The sequence below is a fragment of the Cetorhinus maximus genome, chromosome 14, assembly GCF_964194155.1.
Source record: "Cetorhinus maximus chromosome 14, sCetMax3.hap1.1, whole genome shotgun sequence".
Taxonomy (NCBI): Eukaryota; Metazoa; Chordata; class Chondrichthyes; order Lamniformes; family Cetorhinidae; genus Cetorhinus; species Cetorhinus maximus.
The window spans coordinates 24,639,016-24,660,542 of NC_135892.1; the positions used below are offsets into that span (position 1 = coordinate 24,639,016).

The 21,527-nt window shown below is 45.5% G+C and overlaps 5 non-coding genes and 6 pseudogenes across 5 annotated transcripts; all 11 read right to left on the minus strand.

Moving 5' to 3' along the window:
- Positions 1-1,016: 1,016 nt before the first annotated feature.
- Positions 1,017-1,131, minus strand: LOC144690277 (U5 spliceosomal RNA). The gene has a single exon (XR_013578859.1). It is a non-coding gene; the product is annotated as a U5 spliceosomal RNA (small nuclear RNA).
- Positions 1,132-2,042: 911 nt separating this feature from the next.
- On the minus strand, positions 2,043-2,936 carry LOC144690099 (SAP30-binding protein pseudogene; annotated as a pseudogene).
- Positions 2,937-4,632: 1,696 nt separating this feature from the next.
- On the minus strand, positions 4,633-4,747 carry LOC144690205 (U5 spliceosomal RNA). The gene has a single exon (XR_013578806.1). It is a non-coding gene; the product is annotated as a U5 spliceosomal RNA (small nuclear RNA).
- Positions 4,748-5,658: 911 nt separating this feature from the next.
- On the minus strand, positions 5,659-6,552 carry LOC144690031 (SAP30-binding protein pseudogene; annotated as a pseudogene).
- Positions 6,553-8,247: 1,695 nt separating this feature from the next.
- Positions 8,248-8,362, minus strand: LOC144690197 (U5 spliceosomal RNA). The gene has a single exon (XR_013578798.1). It is a non-coding gene; the product is annotated as a U5 spliceosomal RNA (small nuclear RNA).
- A 911-nt stretch (positions 8,363-9,273) lies between these two features.
- On the minus strand, positions 9,274-10,167 carry LOC144690100 (SAP30-binding protein pseudogene; annotated as a pseudogene).
- Positions 10,168-12,861: 2,694 nt separating this feature from the next.
- On the minus strand, positions 12,862-13,755 carry LOC144690101 (SAP30-binding protein pseudogene; annotated as a pseudogene).
- A 1,694-nt stretch (positions 13,756-15,449) lies between these two features.
- On the minus strand, positions 15,450-15,564 carry LOC144690278 (U5 spliceosomal RNA). Its single transcript, XR_013578860.1, has one exon. It is a non-coding gene; the product is annotated as a U5 spliceosomal RNA (small nuclear RNA).
- A 911-nt stretch (positions 15,565-16,475) lies between these two features.
- Positions 16,476-17,369, minus strand: LOC144690032 (SAP30-binding protein pseudogene; annotated as a pseudogene).
- Positions 17,370-19,063: 1,694 nt separating this feature from the next.
- On the minus strand, positions 19,064-19,178 carry LOC144690198 (U5 spliceosomal RNA). Its single transcript, XR_013578800.1, has one exon. It is a non-coding gene; the product is annotated as a U5 spliceosomal RNA (small nuclear RNA).
- Positions 19,179-20,089: 911 nt separating this feature from the next.
- LOC144690034 (SAP30-binding protein pseudogene) lies at positions 20,090-20,983 on the minus strand (annotated as a pseudogene).
- Positions 20,984-21,527: the final 544 nt, after the last annotated feature.

Sequence of the window (21,527 nt, forward strand, 5' to 3'; positions counted from 1 at the left end):
TGATAACTCTTGAAGCCTTTAAAAATAGCAGGTGGGTCCCGATTCTGTGATCCCTGACGTCGTTCCTTGGCTGTATGATTTTTGAGATTGCCTTAAAGGTTGCGGGCTAGTTCCTGTCAAAAGCCTGCACCTGGCAATCCCGCCCTGGCTGGCTCCATTGCGTAGATAGGCATGTCCTCCTCCTTTGTGGAAAAGTTTATGACGAAAAACACCTTTGACCACAAGTCCACCAGGCGAGTCTGTACATATCATCCTAGAGGCCCTGTGGGAAAAGGAGATGGTCGATCATGTTTGATGGTTCCCTGAGCAGACTGTCAAAGTTATTTGGCAGGATGCCTCATCACCGATCCATAGGTGCTCCTCCTTCGCTGTCCTTGACCGTGACTCGGACGGTGTTTGATACCCCATGGTATGGGGCTCGATTGGTCATAGCATTGTCTTCACGACCATGCCCTGGCAGAACCATGCTCATGGTCTGTCCCCTGCCAGGTAAGTACTTTCAAATAACTCACTCAAGTTATCGTGAAATACTTTGTAGATCTGCTGCTAATCAAGTGTTTTTTTTCTCAGGCCAGTGATTTTAATGTTAAACACCTGTTCCCTCCATATTAGAGTATGTCAATATAGTGCAGAGAGGATGGGGCCAGTGAAGTTGGGAAAGCATTGCTCAGGATAAAATAACATACAAAGTTAGATCCATGTACACAATCTTTATGCACAGACATATCTTGGGAGTATAGGAATTATTTTGGACAATTCATTTGGGTCTAGGTCCCTATTCCCCTCTCCCCTGTATTCATGACTGGTAGGCATAAATAGAACTTGCAATAATCTCATTGAAGTATTTACATGAGAAAAAAAAGACCCTTTGGCCCATCACGCAAACGCCAAGCACACGCAGAGCACTCTAAAAGCCAGTCATAATGCATAGTATTGGAGAAAGCTCCGAAAGAAACGCTCCCTCAGCAAATAATAATACCCGTAATAAGATCAATCTTTCTTTTGGTTCGTAAGACAGCCCCACTAAAGCAGGACCACTAAAAAATTAATTTAAACTCTGAGCACTCCTCTCCACGGAAATCTTTAGTAAAAGGCGAAAGATTTATACGATCTGAAGAGAAACCAGAGCATACTGAGCTATCGACCAACCCAACTCTCAACCCACCACGCACTTAGCTCTTTAACATCATACTGAACCAACGCACCGACAGTCAACTCCGACACTAGAGAAAGACCAATATAACTGACATGGAGTTTTATAAAAACAATCAACTAAAAAACGGTAGTAGCCTTTAAAAAGACGAATAACTATTAATCGTTCGCACAGCATTATAGTTATGTAAATGAGAGGGCGGGGCCTATGTGGCCGCTTCCCGCAGGAAGTTGATGTTGTAGAATGGATTGTGGGCACTGTATTTGTTGTTTAGTAAAAGCCTTTTTTTTAAAACATGAAAGTAAAAATCTTTTATTTGTGCTTCTACACTTCCGGCAGTTTACAATGCTTCATTACAATCATACATAAGTGTGCAGCGTGTGTTCACTCAGTCACTGTTAATAGCACAAGTGCGACAGGTTGCAGCATGAGACAGACAGAAAGCAGCATCAATATCCAGACATGTAGGCTTGATTTCCAGACCTGTGATCACCAGCTGCCCTGTTGCCTCACCTTTCCCCTTCCCTATCTCCACCCTCTCCCCATCTTGCCCACCCAACCCATTCCACCCCTCAATCTCCTCCAGCTAGCCAATTTACAGGGTAAGTTACAGGTCACTATATGTCCAGTTTAGAGCCCTTCAGTATTGAAATTGCAGCCGCCGTTCCCCACTCATCAAGGAGGCGTAATGTTTTTTTAGGCTGACCGTATATGGGACATGAAGGACCCTAAATTAGGTAGTAAAGGACTCTTCCAACCTGTTTGTGAGCCAGCTGTAGAGATGAGAATCGGTAGCAGTAAGTAGGAAAAAGAAAGTTCTAGAATGTAAACCTGACCCATGAGGGCTTAACCTCAGCGGCCACCCAGAGACAGTACTCTCGACATGAGCTCATTGCTTGGCGTTCTTCACAATGGTCCCCACAGCGGAAATGACCGTGGTTTTTGCCCCGCTGGCACTGGTGGTTACCGTGACGACCCCTGGTAGCGTAGCGGTGGTGGTAATGATTGTCGGCTGAGCTATTGTCGTCGCAGGCACTGCAGAGTCCCATTTCCTCTTCCTTTTCTGGGAATCTGCCACGGTCGTGCTTGCTGTGGTTGTGGTGGCTGTGCCAGAACTGGTGTTGGTTCCTGTTTTTGTTCTGGTCACAAATTCAATCTTTGCTCGCTCCTTCTTGACTTTCTCTATTTTGTCCATTTCTATTTTCTGGGCCTTGGCTAATGCCTCATAGTACGAGTCCTCTGACCATCCATGGGGGTCAAACATGTCCTTTGGGTAGTTTGTACCGTGTTCAACAATGCCACAGAACTGAATGAGTTTTTCATAAATGCTGGGGTTGCGGAACTCCTTTTTTCTCTGAATGATGTTGTTCATGTCAAGGCCTTCACTCAGCTTTCGGTCGTACAGCTTCTGAATTTTCTCCTGTAATTGATTGGAGCACCTCCCCATGGGCTCGGGAGGCAGTTTGATGTCATCAGGCGACATGTTCCTCACTTTTTCTGAAAACGAAGCAACCAGTTCCTGCGGATTCTTCTTCTGCACGTCGAGGATGTCTTTTAAACCATCTGCCTCCAGCAGCTCTGTTTCTGAATCTTCACCTTCCAGTGGACTGCTGCTCTCGTCCTCTTCCCCAAGCTCATCTGCCTGCTCCATTCTGCTGATATCATCATCGCCATATGCAGCAGACACCAGCCCTCCTTTCGTGGCGGTCTCCGTATCAGTTTCCGAGTCGGAATCATCCTCATAAGCGACGAGGGTGAGCAGAACATTTCGCTTGGTCGCCATTTTCGCTGGCGAAAGATTTATACCATCTGAAGAAAAACCAGAGTGTACTAATTTTCATGGCGCCACTTCCCACTTCCCACCACGCCCTTAGCACTTTAACATCACACTAAGTAAACTATTGCCTGTCAACATTGATACCAGAGAACGACCAGTTTACTTGATATAGATTTTAATAAAAACAATTAACTAAAAATCACCAATGTCCTACAGAAAGAGGAATAACTGTTGACATATCACACAGCATTCTAGTTATGCAAATAAGTGGGCAGGGCCTACCTGACCACGTCCCAGGGAAGGAGAAGTTGTAGACTGTGGGTACTGTGCTGCTCAAGACGTTATCATTGCTTCCCTCAAACTCTTTGTGCAAGCTCCCATGAAAAGTGAGGGAAAGGAAGCCCAAAGTCTGGAGTAGTGAGCGACAGCAACTTCCAGAGGAAGAGGAGAGCAAGGTACTGCAGAGAGGAGTCATACAGCCTTGAAACGTTAACTCTGTTTCTCTCTCCACAGATGTTGCCGGATCTGCTGAGTTTTTCCCGCATTTTCTCTTTTTATTTAAGGCACTGCAGAGATTGGAAATCTGGGAAAAAAAAAAATAAAGTGGTAGAAATACTCATTAGGTCTGGTAGCATCAGTGGAGCAAAAAACAGAGTTAACCCCCCGCTGAACTTTTCACCGAATTGTGATAACTCTTGAAGCCTTTAAAAATAGCAGGTGGGTCCCGATTCTGTGATCCCTGACGTCGTTCCTTGGCTGTATGATTTTTGAGATTGCCTTAAAGGTTGCGGGCTAGTTCCTGTCAAAAGCCTGCACCTGGCAATCCCGCCCTGGCTGGCTCCATTGCGTAGATAGGCATGTCCTCCTCCTTTGTGGAAAAGTTTATGACGAAAAACACCTTTGACCACAAGTCCACCAGGCGAGTCTGTACATATCATCCTAGAGGCCCTGTGGGAAAAGGAGATGGTCGATCATGTTTGATGGTTCCCTGAGCAGACTGTCAAAGTTATTTGGCAGGATGCCTCATCACCGATCCATAGGTGCTCCTCCTTCGCTGTCCTTGACCGTGACTCGGACGGTGTTTGATACCCCATGGTATGGGGCTCGATTGGTCATAGCATTGTCTTCACGACCATGCCCTGGCAGAACCATGCTCATGGTCTGTCCCCTGCCAGGTAAGTACTTTCAAATAACTCACTCAAGTTATCGTGAAATACTTTGTAGATCTGCTGCTAATCAAGTGTTTTTTTTCTCAGGCCAGTGATTTTAATGTTAAACACCTGTTCCCTCCATATTAGAGTATGTCAATATAGTGCAGAGAGGATGGGGCCAGTGAAGTTGGGAAAGCATTGCTCAGGATAAAATAACATACAAAGTTAGATCCATGTACACAATCTTTATGCACAGACATATCTTGGGAGTATAGGAATTATTTTGGACAATTCATTTGGGTCTAGGTCCCTATTCCCCTCTCCCCTGTATTCATGACTGGTAGGCATAAATAGAACTTGCAATAATCTCATTGAAGCATTTACATGAGAAAAAAAAGACCCTTTGGCCCATCACGCAAACGCCAAGCACACGCAGAGCACTCTAAAAGCCAGTCATAATGCATAGTATTGGAGAAAGCTCCGAAAGAAACGCTCCCTCAGCAAATAATAATACCCGTAATAAGATCAATCTTTCTTTTGGTTCGTAAGACAGCCCCACTAAAGCAGGACCACTAAAAAATTAATTTAAACTCTGAGCACTCCTCTCCACGGAAATCTTCAGTAAAAGGCGAAAGATTTATACGATCTGAAGAGAAACCAGAGCATACTAAGCTATCGACCAACCCAACTCTCAACCCACCACGCACTTAGCTCTTTAACATCATACTGAACCAACGCACCGACAGTCAACTCCGACACTAGAGAAAGACCAATATAACTGACATGGAGTTTTATAAAAACAATCAACTAAAAATCGGTAGTAGCCTTTAAAAAGACGAATAACTATTAATCGTTCGCACAGCATTATAGTTATGTAAATGAGAGGGCGGGGCCTATGTGGCCGCTTCCCGCAGGAAGTTGATGTTGTAGAATGGATTGTGGGCACTGTATTTGTTGTTTAGTAAAAGCCTTTTTTTTAAAACATGAAAGTAAAAATCTTTTATTTGTGCTTCTACACTGCCGGCAGTTTACAATGCTTCATTACAATCATACATAAGTGTGCAGCGTGCGTTCACTCAGTCACTGTTTATAGCACAAGTGCGACAGGTTACAGCATGAGACAGACAGAAAGCAGCATCAATATCCAGACATGTAGGCTTGATTTCCAGACCTGTGATCACCAGCTGCCCTGTTGCCTCACCTTCCCCCTTCCCTATCTCCACCCTCTCCCCATCTTGCCCACCCAACCCATTCCACCCCTCAATCTCCTCCAGCTAGCCAATTTACAGGGTAAGTTACAGGTCACTATATGTCCAGTTTAGAGCCCTTCAGTATTGAAATTGCAGCCGCCGTTCCCCACTCATCAAGGAGGCGTAATGTTTTTTTAGGTTGACCGTATATGGGACATGAAGGACCCTAAATTGGGCAGTAAAGGACTCTTCCAACCTGTCTGTGAGCCAGCTGTAGAGATGAGAATCGGTAGCAGTAAGTAGGAAAAAGAAAGTTCTAGAATGTAAACCTGACCCATGAGGGCTTAACCTCAGCGGCCACCCAGAGACAGTACTCTCGACATGAGCTCATTGCTTGGCGTTCTTCACAATGGTCCCCACAGCGGAAATGACCGTGGTTTTTGCCCCGCTGGCACTGGTGGTTACCGTGACGACCCCTGGTAGCGTAGCGGTGGTGGTAATGATTGTCGGCTGAGCTATTGTCGTCGCAGGCACTGCAGAGTCCCATTTCCTCTTCCTTTTCTGGGAATCTGCCACGGTCGTGCTTGCTGTGGTTGTGGTGGCTGTGCCAGAACTGGTGTTGGTTCCTGTTTTTGTTCTGGTCACAAATTCAATCTTTGCTCGCTCCTTCTTGACTTTCTCTATTTTGTCCATTTCTATTTTCTGGGCCTTGGCTAATGCCTCATAGTACGAGTCCTCTGACCATCCATGGGGGTCAAACATGTCCTTTGGGTAGATTGTACCGTGTTCAACAATGCCACAGAACTGAATGAGTTTTTCATAAATGCTGGGGTTGCGGAACTCCTTTTTTCTCTGAATGATGTTGTTCATGTCAAGGCCTTCACTCAGCTTTCGGTCGTACAGCTTCTGAATTTTCTCCTGTAATTGATTGGAGCACCTCCCCATGGGCTCGGGAGGCAGTTTGATGTCATCAGGCGACATGTTCCTCACTTTTTCTGAAAACGAAGCAACCAGTTCCTGCGGATTCTTCTTCTGCACGTCGAGGATGTCTTTTAAACCATCTGCCTCCAGCAGCTCTGTTTCTGAATCTTCACCTTCCAGTGGACTGCTGCTCTCGTCCTCTTCCCCAAGCTCATCTGCCTGCTCCATTCTGCTGATATCATCATCGCCATATGCAGCAGACACCAGCCCTCCTTTCGTGGCGGTCTCCGTATCAGTTTCCGAGTCGGAATCATCCTCATAAGCGACGAGGGTGAGCAGATCATTTCGCTTGGTCGCCATTTTCGCTGGCGAAAGATTTATACCATCTGAAGAAAAACCAGAGTGTACTAATTTTCATGGCGCCACTTCCCTCTTCCCACCACGCCCTTAGCACTTTAACATCACACTAAGTAAACTATTGACTGTCAACATTGATACCAGAGAACGACCAGTTTACTTGATATAGATTTTAATAAAAACAATTAACTAAAAATCACCAATGTCCTACAGAAAGAGGAATAACTGTTGACATATCACACAGCATTCTAGTTATGCAAATAAGTGGGCAGGGCCTACCTGACCACGTCCCAGGGAAGGAGAAGTTGTAGACTGTGGGTACTGTGCTGCTCAAGACGTTATCATTGCTTCCCGCAAACTCTTTGTGCAAGCTCCCATGAAAAGTGAGGGAAAGGAAGCCCAAAGTCTGGAGTAGTGAGCGACAGCAACTTCCAGAGGAAGAGGAGAGCAAGGTACTGCAGAGAGGAGTCATACAGCCTTGAAACGTTAACTCTGTTTCTCTCTCCACAGATGTTGCCGGATCTGCTGAGTTTTTCCCGCATTTTCTCTTTTTATTTAAGGCACTGCAGAGATTGGAAATCTGGGAAAAAAAAAATAAAGTGGTAGAAATACTCATTAGGTCTGGTAGCATCAGTGGAGCAAAAAACAGAGTTAACCCCCCGCTGAACTTTTCACCGAATTGTGATAACTCTTGAAGCCTTTAAAAATAGCAGGTGGGTCCCGATTCTGTGATCCCTGACGTCGTTCCTTGGCTGTATGATTTTTGAGATTGCCTTAAAGGTTGCGGGCTAGTTCCTGTCAAAAGCCTGCACCTGGCAATCCCGCCCTGGCTGGCTCCATTGCGTAGATAGGCATGTCCTCCTCCTTTGTGGAAAAGTTTATGACGAAAAACACCTTTGACCACAAGTCCACCAGGCGAGTCTGTACATATCATCCTAGAGGCCCTGTGGGAAAAGGAGATGGTCGATCATGTTTGATGGTTCCCTGAGCAGACTGTCAAAGTTATTTGGCAGGATGCCTCATCACCGATCCATAGGTGCTCCTCCTTCGCTGTCCTTGACCGTGACTCGGACGGTGTTTGATACCCCATGGTATGGGGCTCGATTGGTCATAGCATTGTCTTCACGACCATGCCCTGGCAGAACCATGCTCATGGTCTGTCCCCTGCCAGGTAAGTACTTTCAAATAACTCACTCAAGTTATCGTGAAATACTTTGTAGATCTGCTGCTAATCAAGTGTTTTTTTTCTCAGGCCAGTGATTTTAATGTTAAACACCTGTTCCCTCCATATTAGAGTATGTCAATATAGTGCAGAGAGGATGGGGCCAGTGAAGTTGGGAAAGCATTGCTCAGGATAAAATAACATACAAAGTTAGATCCATGTACACAATCTTTATGCACAGACATATCTTGGGAGTATAGGAATTATTTTGGACAACTCATTTGGGTCTAGGTCCCTATTCCCCTCTCCCCTGTATTCATGACTGGTAGGCATAAATAGAACTTGCAATAATCTCATTGAAGCATTTACATGAGAAAAAAAAGACCCTTTGGCCCATCACGCAAACGCCAAGCACACGCAGAGCACTCTAAAAGCCAGTCATAATGCATAGTATTGGAGAAAGCTCCGAAAGAAACGCTCCCTCAGCAAATAATAATACCCGTAATAAGATCAATCTTTCTTTTGGTTCGTAAGACAGCCCCACTAAAGCAGGACCACTAAAAAATTAATTTAAACTCTGAGCACTCCTCTCCACGGAAATCTTTAGTAAAAGGCGAAAGATTTATACGATCTGAAGAGAAACCAGAGCACATTAACCTATCGACCAACCCAACTCTCGACCCACCACGCACTTAGCTCTTTAACATCATACTGAACCAACGCACCGACAGTCAACTCCGACACTAGAGAAAGACCAATATAACTGACATGGAGTTTTATAAAAACAATCAACTAGAAAACGGTAGTAGCCTTTAAAAAGACGAATAACTATTAATCGTTCGCACAGCATTATAGTTATGTAAATGAGAGGGCGGGGCCTATGTGGCCGCTTCCCGCAGGAAGTTGATGTTGTAGAATGGATTGTGGGCACTGTATTTGTTGTTTAGTAAAAGCCTTTTTTTTAAAACATGAAAGTAAAAATCTTTTATTTGTGCTTCTACACTGCCGGCAGTTTACAATGCTTCATTACAATCATACATAAGTGTGCAGCGTGCGTTCACTCAGTCACTGTTTATAGCACAAGTGCAACAGGTTACAGCATGAGACAGACAGAAAGCAGCATCAATATCCAGACATGTAGGCTTGATTTCCAGACCTGTGATCACCAGCTGCCCTGTTGCCTCACCTTCCCCCTTCCCTATCTCCACCCTCTCCCCATCTTGCCCACCCAACCCATTCCACCCCTCAATCTCCTCCAGCTAGCCAATTTACAGGGTAAGTTACAGGTCACTATATGTCCAGTTTAGAGCCCTTCAGTATTGAAATTGCAGCCGCCGTTCCCCACTCATCAAGGAGGCGTAATGTTTTTTTAGGTTGACCGTATATGGGACATGAAGGACCCTAAATTGGGCAGTAAAGGACTCTTCCAACCTGTCTGTGAGCCAGCTGTAGAGATGAGAATCGGTAGCAGTAAGTAGGAAAAAGAAAGTTCTAGAATGTAAACCTGACCCATGAGGGCTTAACCTCAGCGGCCACCCAGAGACAGTACTCTCGACATGAGCTCATTGCTTGGCGTTCTTCACAATGGTCCCCACAGCGGAAATGACCGTGGTTTTTGCCCCGCTGGCACTGGTGGTTACCGTGACGACCCCTGGTAGCGTAGCGGTGGTGGTAATGATTGTCGGCTGAGCTATTGTCGTCGCAGGCACTGCAGAGTCCCATTTCCTCTTCCTTTTCTGGGAATCTGCCACGGTCGTGCTTGCTGTGGTTGTGGTGGCTGTGCCAGAACTGGTGTTGGTTCCTGTTTTTGTTCTGGTCACAAATTCAATCTTTGCTCGCTCCTTCTTGACTTTCTCTATTTTGTCCATTTCTATTTTCTGGGCCTTGGCTAATGCCTCATAGTACGAGTCCTCTGACCATCCATGGGGGTCAAACATGTCCTTTGGGTAGTTTGTACCGTGTTCAACAATGCCACAGAACTGAATGAGTTTTTCATAAATGCTGGGGTTGCGGAACTCCTTTTTTCTCTGAATGATGTTGTTCATGTCAAGGCCTTCACTCAGCTTTCGGTCGTACAGCTTCTGAATTTTCTCCTGTAATTGATTGGAGCACCTCCCCATGGGCTCGGGAGGCAGTTTGATGTCATCAGGCGACATGTTCCTCACTTTTTCTGAAAACGAAGCAACCAGTTCCTGCGGATTCTTCTTCTGCACGTCGAGGATGTCTTTTAAACCATCTGCCTCCAGCAGCTCTGTTTCTGAATCTTCACCTTCCAGTGGACTGCTGCTCTCGTCCTCTTCCCCAAGCTCATCTGCCTGCTCCATTCTGCTGATATCATCATCGCCATATGCAGCAGACACCAGCCCTCCTTTCGTGGCGGTCTCCGTATCAGTTTCCGAGTCAGAATCATCCTCATAAGCGACGAGGGTGAGCAGATCATTTCGCTTGGTCGCCATTTTCGCTGGCGAAAGATTTATACCATCTGAAGAAAAACCAGAGTGTACTAATTTTCATGGCGCCACTTCTCTCTACCCACCACGCCCTTAGCACTTTAACATCACACTAAGTAAACTATTGCCTGTCAACATTGATACCAGAGAACGACCAGTTTACTTGATATAGATTTTAATAAAAGCAATTAACTAAAAATCACCAATGTCCTACAGAAAGAGGAATAACTGTTGACATATCACACAGCATTCTAGTTATGCAAATATGTGGGCAGGGCCTACCTGACCACGTCCCAGGGAAGGAGAAGTTGTAGACTGTGGGTACTGTGCTGCTCAAGACGTTATCATTGCTTCCCTCAAACTCTTTGTGCAAGCTCCCATGAAAAGTGAGGGAAAGGAAGCCCAAAGTCTGGAGTAGTGAGCGACAGCAACTTCCAGAGGAAGAGGAGAGCAAGGTACTGCAGAGAGGAGTCATACAGCCTTGAAACGTTAACTCTGTTTCTCTCTCCACAGATGTTGCCGGATCTGCTGAGTTTTTCCCGCATTTTCTCTTTTTATTTAAGGCACTGCAGAGATTGGAAATCTGGAAAAAAAAAATAAAGTGGTAGAAATACTCATTAGGTCTGGTAGCATCAGTGGAGCAAAAAACAGAGTTAACCCCCCGCTGAACTTTTCACCGAATTGTGATAACTCTTGAAGCCTTTAAAAATAGCAGGTGGGTCCCGATTCTGTGATCCCTGACGTCGTTCCTTGGCTGTATGATTTTTGAGATTGCCTTAAAGGTTGCGGGCTAGTTCCTGTCAAGAGCCTGCACCTGGCAATCCCGCCCTGGCTGGCTCCATTGCGTAGATAGGCATGTCCTCCTCCTTTGTGGAAAAGTTTATGACGAAAAACACCTTTGACCACAAGTCCACCAGGCGAGTCTGTACATATCATCCTAGAGGCCCTGTGGGAAAAGGAGATGGTCGATCATGTTTGATGGTTCCCTGAGCAGACTGTCAAAGTTATTTGGCAGGATGCCTCATCACCGATCCATAGGTGCTCCTCCTTCGCTGTCCTTGACCGTGACTCGGACGGTGTTTGATACCCCATGGTATGGGGCTCGATTGGTCATAGCATTGTCTTCACGACCATGCCCTGGCAGAACCATGCTCATGGTCTGTCCCCTGCCAGGTAAGTACTTTCAAATAACTCACTCAAGTTATCGTGAAATACTTTGTAGATCTGCTGCTAATCAAGTGTTTTTTTTCTCAGGCCAGTGATTTTAATGTTAAACACCTGTTCCCTCCATATTAGAGTATGTCAATATAGTGCAGAGAGGATGGGGCCAGTGAAGTTGGGAAAGCATTGCTCAGGATAAAATAACATACAAAGTTAGATCCATGTACACAATCTTTATGCACAGACATATCTTGGGAGTATAGGAATTATTTTGGACAACTCATTTGGGTCTAGGTCCCTATTCCCCTCTCCCCTGTATTCATGACTGGTAGGCATAAATAGAACTTGCAATAATCTCATTGAAGCATTTACATGAGAAAAAAAAGACCCTTTGGCCCATCACGCAAACGCCAAGCACACGCAGAGCACTCTAAAAGCCAGTCATAATGCATAGTATTGGAGAAAGCTCCGAAAGAAACGCTCCCTCAGCAAATAATAATACCCGTAATAAGATCAATCTTTCTTTTGGTTCGTAAGACAGCCCCACTAAAGCAGGACCACTAAAAAATTAATTTAAACTCTGAGCACTCCTCTCCACGGAATACGATCTGAAGAGAAACCAGAGCATACTGAGCTATCGACCAACCCAACTCTCAACCCACCACGCACTTAGCTCTTTAACATCATACTGAACCAACGCACCGACAGTCAACTCCGACACTAGAGAAAGACCAATATAACTGACATGGAGTTTTATAAAAACAATCAACTAAAAAACGGTAGTAGCCTTTAAAAAGACGAATAACTATTAATCGTTCGCACAGCATTATAGTTATGTAAATGAGAGGGCGGGGCCTATGTGGCCGCTTCCCGCAGGAAGTTGATGTTGTAGAATGGATTGTGGGCACTGTATTTGTTGTTTAGTAAAAGCCTTTTTTTTAAAACATGAAAGTAAAAATCTTTTATTTGTGCTTCTACACTGCCGGCAGTTTACAATGCTTCATTACAATCATACATAAGTGTGCAGCGTGCGTTCACTCAGTCACTGTTTATAGCACAAGTGCAACAGGTTACAGCATGAGACAGACAGAAAGCAGCATCAATATCCAGACATGTAGGCTTGATTTCCAGACCTGTGATCACCAGCTGCCCTGTTGCCTCACCTTCCCCCTTCCCTATCTCCACCCTCTCCCCATCTTGCCCACCCAACCCATTCCACCCCTCAATCTCCTCCAGCTAGCCAATTTACAGGGTAAGTTACAGGTCACTATATGTCCAGTTTAGAGCCCTTCAGTATTGAAATTGCAACCGCCGTTCCCCACTCATCAAGGAGGCGTAATGTTTTTTTAGGTTGACCGTATATGGGACATGAAGGACCCTAAATTGGGCAGTAAAGGACTCTTCCAACCTGTCTGTGAGCCAGCTGTAGAGATGAGAATCGGTAGCAGTAAGTAGGAAAAAGAAAGTTCTAGAATGTAAACCTGGCCCATGAGGGCTTAACCTCAGCGGCCACCCAGAGACAGTACTCTCGACATGAGCTCATTGCTTGGCGTTCTTCACAATGGTCCCCACAGCGGAAATGACCGTGGTTTTTGCCCCGCTGGCACTGGTGGTTACCGTGACGACCCCTGGTAGCGTAGCGGTGGTGGTAATGATTGTCGGCTGAGCTATTGTCGTCGCAGGCACTGCAGAGTCCCATTTCCTCTTCCTTTTCTGGGAATCTGCCACGGTCGTGCTTGCTGTGGTTGTGGTGGCTGTGCCAGAACTGGTGTTGGTTCCTGTTTTTGTTCTGGTCACAAATTCAATCTTTGCTCGCTCCTTCTTGACTTTCTCTATTTTGTCCATTTCTATTTTCTGGGCCTTGGCTAATGCCTCATAGTACGAGTCCTCTGACCATCCATGGGGGTCAAACATGTCCTTTGGGTAGTTTGTACCGTGTTCAACAATGCCACAGAACTGAATGAGTTTTTCATAAATGCTGGGGTTGCGGAACTCCTTTTTTCTCTGAATGATGTTGTTCATGTCAAGGCCTTCACTCAGCTTTCGGTCGTACAGCTTCTGAATTTTCTCCTGTAATTGATTGGAGCACCTCCCCATGGGCTCGGGAGGCAGTTTGATGTCATCAGGCGACATGTTCCTCACTTTTTCTGAAAACGAAGCAACCAGTTCCTGCGGATTCTTCTTCTGCACGTCGAGGATGTCTTTTAAACCATCTGCCTCCAGCAGCTCTGTTTCTGAATCTTCACCTTCCAGTGGACTGCTGCTCTCGTCCTCTTCCCCAAGCTCATCTGCCTGCTCCATTCTGCTGATATCATCATCGCCATATGCAGCAGACACCAGCCCTCCTTTCGTGGCGGTCTCCGTATCAGTTTCCGAGTCGGAATCATCCTCATAAGCGACGAGGGTGAGCAGAACATTTCGCTTGGTCGCCATTTTCGCTGGCGAAAGATTTATACCATCTGAAGAAAAACCAGAGTGTACTAATTTTCATGGCGCCACTTCTCTCTTCCCACCACGCCCTTAGCACTTTAACATCACACTATGTAAACTATTGACTGTCAACATTGATACCAGAGAACGACCAGTTTACTTGATATAGATTTTAATAAAAACAATTAACTAAAAATCACCAATGTCCTACAGAAAGAGGAATAACTGTTGACATATCACACAGCATTCTAGTTATGCAAATATGTGGGCAGGGCCTACCTGACCACGTCCCAGGGAAGGAGAAGTTGTAGACTGTGGGTACTGTGCTGCTCAAGACGTTATCATTGCTTCCCTCAAACTCTTTGTGCAAGCTCCCATGAAAAGTGAGGGAAAGGAAGCCCAAAGTCTGGAGTAGTGAGCGACAGCAACTTCCAGAGGAAGAGGAGAGCAAGGTACTGCAGAGAGGAGTCATACAGCCTTGAAACGTTAACTCTGTTTCTCTCTCCACAGATGTTGCCGGATCTGCTGAGTTTTTCCCGCATTTTCTCTTTTTATTTAAGGCACTGCAGAGATTGGAAATCTGGAAAAAAAAAATAAAGTGGTAGAAATACTCATTAGGTCTGGTAGCATCAGTGGAGCAAAAAACAGAGTTAACCCCCCGCTGAACTTTTCACCGAATTGTGATAACTCTTGAAGCCTTTAAAAATAGCAGGTGGGTCCCGATTCTGTGATCCCTGACGTCGTTCCTTGGCTGTATGATTTTTGAGATTGCCTTAAAGGTTGCGGGCTAGTTCCTGTCAAGAGCCTGCACCTGGCAATCCCGCCCTGGCTGGCTCCATTGCGTAGATAGGCATGTCCTCCTCCTTTGTGGAAAAGTTTATGACGAAAAACACCTTTGACCACAAGTCCACCAGGCGAGTCTGTACATATCATCCTAGAGGCCCTGTGGGAAAAGGAGATGGTCGATCATGTTTGATGGTTCCCTGAGCAGACTGTCAAAGTTATTTGGCAGGATGCCTCATCACCGATCCATAGGTGCTCCTCCTTCGCTGTCCTTGACCGTGACTCGGACGGTGTTTGATACCCCATGGTATGGGGCTCGATTGGTCATAGCATTGTCTTCACGACCATGCCCTGGCAGAACCATGCTCATGGTCTGTCCCCTGCCAGGTAAGTACTTTCAAATAACTCACTCAAGTTATCGTGAAATACTTTGTAGATCTGCTGCTAATCAAGTGTTTTTTTTCTCAGGCCAGTGATTTTAATGTTAAACACCTGTTCCCTCCATATTAGAGTATGTCAATATAGTGCAGAGAGGATGGGGCCAGTGAAGTTGGGAAAGCATTGCTCAGGATAAAATAACATACAAAGTTAGATCCATGTACACAATCTTTATGCACAGACATATCTTGGGAGTATAGGAATTATTTTGGACAACTCATTTGGGTCTAGGTCCCTATTCCCCTCTCCCCTGTATTCATGACTGGTAGGCATAAATAGAACTTGCAATAATCTCATTGAAGCATTTACATGAGAAAAAAAAGACCCTTTGGCCCATCACGCAAACGCCAAGCACACGCAGAGCACTCTAAAAGCCAGTCATAATGCATAGTATTGGAGAAAGCTCCGAAAGAAACGCTCCCTCAGCAAATAATAATACCCGTAATAAGATCAATCTTTCTTTTGGTTCGTAAGACAGCCCCACTAAAGCAGGACCACTAAAAAATTAATTTAAACTCTGAGCACTCCTCTCCACGGAAATCTTTAGTAAAAGGCGAAAGATTTATACGATCTGAAGAGAAACCAGAGCATACGAAGCTATCGACCAACCCAACTCTCGACCCACCACGCACTTAGCTCTTTAACATCATACTGAACCAACGCACCGACAGTCAACTCCGACACTAGAGAAAGACCAATATAACTGACATGGAGTTTTATAAAAACAATCAACTAAAAAACGGTAGTAGCCTTTAAAAAGACGAATAACTATTAATCGTTCGCACAGCATTATAGTTATGTAAATGAGAGGGCGGGGCCTATGTGGCCGCTTCCCGCAGGAAGTTGATGTTGTAGAATGGATTGTGGGCACTGTATTTGTTGTTTAGTAAAAGCCTTTTTTTTAAAACATGAAAGTAAAAATCTTTTATTTGTGCTTCTACACTGCCGGCAGTTTACAATGCTTCATTACAATCATACATAAGTGTGCAGCGTGCATTCACTCAGTCACTGTTTATAGCACAAGTGCAACAGGTTACAGCATGAGACAGACAGAAAGCAGCATCAATATCCAGACATGTAGGCTTGATTTCCAGACCTGTGATCACCAGCTGCCCTGTTGCCTCACCTTCCCCCTTCCCTATCTCCACCCTCTCCCCATCTTGCCCACCCAACCCATTCCACCCCTCAATCTCCTCCAGCTAGCCAATTTACAGGGTAAGTTACAGGTCACTATATGTCCAGTTTAGAGCCCTTCAGTATTGAAATTGCAGCCGCCGTTCCCCACTCATCAAGGAGGCGTAATGTTTTTTTAGGTTGACCGTATATGGGACATGAAGGACCCTAAATTGGGCAGTAAAGGACTCTTCCAACCTGTCTGTGAGCCAGCTGTAGAGATGAGAATCGGTAGCAGTAAGTAGGAAAAAGAAAGTTCTAGAATGTAAACCTGACCCATGAGGGCTTAACCTCAGCGGCCACCCAGAGACAGTACTCTCGACATGAGCTCATTGCTTGGCGTTCTTCACAATGGTCCCCACAGCGGAAATGACCGTGGTTTTTGCCCCGCTGGCACTGGTGGTTACCGTGACGACCCCTGGTAGCGTAGCGGTGGTGGTAATGATTGTCGGCTGAGCTATTGTCGTCGCAGGCACTGCAGAGTCCCATTTCCTCTTCCTTTTCTGGGAATCTGCCACGGTCGTGCTTGCTGTGGTTGTGGTGGCTGTGCCAGAACTGGTGTTGGTTCCTGTTTTTGTTCTGGTCACAAATTCAATCTTTGCTCGCTCCTTCTTGACTTTCTCTATTTTGTCCATTTCTATTTTCTGGGCCTTGGCTAATGCCTCATAGTACGAGTCCTCTGACCATCCATGGGGGTCAAACATGTCCTTTGGGTAGTTTGTACCGTGTTCAACAATGCCACAGAACTGAATGAGTTTTTCATAAATGCTGGGGTTGCGGAACTCCTTTTTTCTCTGAATGATGTTGTTCATGTCAAGGCCTTCACTCAGCTTTCGGTCGTACAGCTTCTGAATTTTCTCCTGTAATTGATTGGAGCACCTCCCCATGGGCTCGGGAGGCAGTTTGATGTCATCAGGCGACATGTTCCTCACTTTTTCTGAAAACGAAGCAACCAGTTCCTGCGGATTCTTCTTCTGCACGTCGAGGATGTCTTTTAAACCATCTGCCTCCAGCAGCTCTGTTTCTGAATCTTCACCTTCCAGTGGACTGCTGCTCTCGTCCTCTTCCCCAAGCTCATCTGCCTGCTCCATTCTGCTGATATCATCATCGCCATATGCAGCAGACACCAGCCCTCCTTTCGTGGCGGTCTCCGTATCAGTTTCCGAGTCGGAATCATCCTCATAAGCGACGAGGGTGAGCAGATCATTTCGCTTGGTCGCCATTTTCGCTGGCGAAAGATTTATACCATCTGAAGAAAAACCAGAGTGTACTAATTTTCATGGCGCCACTTCTCTCTACCCACCACGCCCTTAGCACTTTAACATCACACTAAGTAAACTATTGCCTGTCAACATTGATACCAGAGAACGACCAGTTTACTTGATATAGATTTTAATAAAAGCAATTAACTAAAAATCACCAATGTCCTACAGAAAGAGGAATAACTGTTGACATATCACACAGCATTCTAGTTATGCAAATATGTGGGCAGGGCCTACCTGACCACGTCCCAGGGAAGGAGAAGTTGTAGACTGTGGGTACTGTGCTGCTCAAGACGTTATCATTGCTTCCCTCAAACTCTTTGTGCAAGCTCCCATGAAAAGTGAGGGAAAGGAAGCCCAAAGTCTGGAGTAGTGAGCGACAGCAACTTCCAGAGGAAGAGGAGAGCAAGGTACTGCAGAGAGGAGTCATACAGCCTTGAAACGTTAACTCTGTTTCTCTCTCCACAGATGTTGCCGGATCTGCTGAGTTTTTCCCGCATTTTCTCTTTTTATTTAAGGCACTGCAGAGATTGGAAATCTGGAAAAAAAAAATGAAGTGGTAGAAATACTCATTAGGTCTGGTAGCATCAGTGGAGCAAAAAACAGAGTTAACCCCCCGCTGAACTTTTCACCGAATTGTGATAACTCTTGAAGCCTTTAAAAATAGCAGGTGGGTCCCGATTCTGTGATCCCTGACGTCGTTCCTTGGCTGTATGATTTTTGAGATTGCCTTAAAGGTTGCGGGCTAGTTCCTGTCAAAAGCCTGCACCTGGCAATCCCGCCCTGGCTGGCTCCATTGCGTAGATAGGCATGTCCTCCTCCTTTGTGGAAAAGTTTATGACGAAAAACACCTTTGACCACAAGTCCACCAGGCGAGTCTGTACATATCATCCTAGAGGCCCTGTGGGAAAAGGAGATGGTCGATCATGTTTGATGGTTCCCTGAGCAGACTGTCAAAGTTATTTGGCAGGATGCCTCATCACCGATCCATAGGTGCTCCTCCTTCGCTGTCCTTGACCGTGACTCGGACGGTGTTTGATACCCCATGGTATGGGGCTCGATTGGTCATAGCATTGGCTTCACGACCATGCCCTGGCAGAACCATGCTCATGGTCTGTCCCCTGCCAGGTAAGTACTTTCAAATAACTCACTCAAGTTATCGTGAAATACTTTGTAGATCTGCTGCTAATCAAGTGTTTTTTTTCTCAGGCCAGTGATTTTAATGTTAAACACCTGTTCCCTCCATATTAGAGTATGTCAATATAGTGCAGAGAGGATGGGGCCAGTGAAGTTGGGAAAGCATTGCTCAGGATAAAATAACATACAAAGTTAGATCCATGTACACAATCTTTATGCACAGACATATCTTGGGAGTATAGGAATTATTTTGGACAACTCATTTGGGTCTAGGTCCCTATTCCCCTCTCCCCTGTATTCATGACTGGTAGGCATAAATAGAACTTGCAATAATCTCATTGAAGCATTTACATGAGAAAAAAAAGACCCTTTGGCCCATCACGCAAACGCCAAGCACACGCAGAGCACTCTAAAAGCCAGTCATAATGCATAGTATTGGAGAAAGCTCCGAAAGAAACGCTCCCTCAGCAAATAATAATACCCGTAATAAGATCAATCTTTCTTTTGGTTCGTAAGACAGCCCCACTAAAGCAGGACCACTAAAAAATTAATTTAAACTCTGAGCACTCCTCTCCACGGAAATCTTTAGTAAAAGGCGAAAGATTTATACGATCTGAAGAGAAACCAGAGCACATTAACCTATCGACCAACCCAACTCTCGACCCACCACGCACTTAGCTCTTTAACATCATACTGAACCAACGCACCGACAGTCAACTCCGACACTAGAGAAAGACCAATATAACTGACATGGAGTTTTATAAAAACAATCAACTAAAAAACGGTAGTAGCCTTTAAAAAGACGAATAACTATTAATCGTTCGCACAGCATTATAGTTATGTAAATGAGAGGGCGGGGCCTATGTGGCCGCTTCCCGCAGGAAGTTGATGTTGTAGAATGGATTGTGGGCACTGTATTTGTTGTTTAGTAAAAGCCTTTTTTTTAAAACATGAAAGTAAAAATCTTTTATTTGTGCTTCTACACTGCCGGCAGTTTACAATGCTTCATTACAATCATACATAAGTGTGCAGCGTGCGTTCACTCAGTCACTGTTTATAGCACAAGTGCAACAGGTTACAGCATGAGACAGACAGAAAGCAGCATCAATATCCAGACATGTAGGCTTGATTTCCAGACCTGTGATCACCAGCTGCCCTGTTGCCTCACCTTCCCCCTTCCCTATCTCCACCCTCTCCCCATCTTGCCCACCCAACCCATTCCACCCCTCAATCTCCTCCAGCTAGCCAATTTACAGGGTAAGTTACAGGTCACTATATGTCCAGTTTAGAGCCCTTCAGTATTGAAATTGCAGCCGCCGTTCCCCACTCATCAAGGAGGCGTAATGTTTTTTTAGGTTGACCGTATATGGGACATGAAGGACCCTAAATTGGGCAGTAAAGGACTCTTCCAACCTGTCTGTGAGCCAGCTGTAGAGATGAGAATCGGTAGCAGTAAGTAGGAAAAAGAAAGTTCTAGAATGTAAACCTGACCCATGAGGGCTTAACCTCAGCGGCCACCCAGAGACAGTACTCTCGACATGAGCTCATTGCTTGGCGTTCTTCACAATGGTCCCCACAGCGGAAATGACCGTGGTTTTTGCCCCGCTGGCACTGGTGGTTACCGTGACGACCCCTGGTAGCGTAGCGGTGGTGGTAATGATTGTCGGCTGAGCTATTGTCGTCGCAGGCACTGCAGAGTCCCATTTCCTCTTCCTTTTCTGGGAATCTGCCACGGTCGTGCTTGCTGTGGTTGTGGTGGCTGTGCCAGAACTGGTGTTGGTTCCTGTTTTTGTTCTGGTCACAAATTCAATCTTTGCTCGCTCCTTCTTGACTTTCTCTATTTTGTCCATTTCTATTTTCTGGGCCTTGGCTAATGCCTCATAGTACGAGTCCTCTGACCATCCATGGGGGTCAAACATGTCCTTTGGGTAGTTTGTACCGTGTTCAACAATGCCACAGAACTGAATGAGTTTTTCATAAATGCTGGGGTTGCGGAACTCCTTTTTTCTCTGAATGATGTTGTTCATGTCAAGGCCTTCACTCAGCTTTCGGTCGTACAGCTTCTGAATTTTCTCCTGTAATTGATTGGAGCACCTCCCCATGGGCTCGGGAGGCAGTTTGATGTCATCAGGCGACATGTTCCTCACTTTTTCTGAAAACGAAGCAACCAGTTCCTGCGGATTCTTCTTCTGCACGTCGAGGATGTCTTTTAAACCATCTGCCTCCAGCAGCTCTGTTTCTGAATCTTCACCTTCCAGTGGACTGCTGCTCTCGTCCTCTTCCCCAAGCTCATCTGCCTGCTCCATTCTGCTGATATCATCATCGCCATATGCAGCAGACACCAGCCCTCCTTTCGTGGCGGTCTCCGTATCAGTTTCCGAGTCGGAATCATCCTCATAAGCGACGAGGGTGAGCAGATCATTTCGCTTGGTCGCCATTTTCGCTGGCGAAAGATTTATACCATCTGAAGAAAAACCAGAGTGTACTAATTTTCATGGCGCCACTTCTCTCTACCCACCACGCCCTTAGCACTTTAACATCACACTAAGTAAACTATTGCCTGTCAACATTGATACCAGAGAACGACCAGTTTACTTGATATAGATTTTAATAAAAGCAATTAACTAAAAATCACCAATGTCCTACAGAAAGAGGAATAACTGTTGACATATCACACAGCATTCTAGTTATGCAAATATGTGGGCAGGGCCTACCTGACCACGTCCCAGGGAAGGAGAAGTTGTAGACTGTGGGTACTGTGCTGCTCAAGACGTTATCATTGCTTCCCTCAAACTCTTTGTGCAAGCTCCCATGAAAAGTGAGGGAAAGGAAGCCCAAAGTCTGGAGTAGTGAGCGACAGCAACTTCCAGAGGAAGAGGAGAGCAAGGTACTGCAGAGAGGAGTCATACAGCCTTGAAACGTTAACTCTGTTTCTCTCTCCACAGATGTTGCCGGATCTGCTGAGTTTTTCCCGCATTTTCT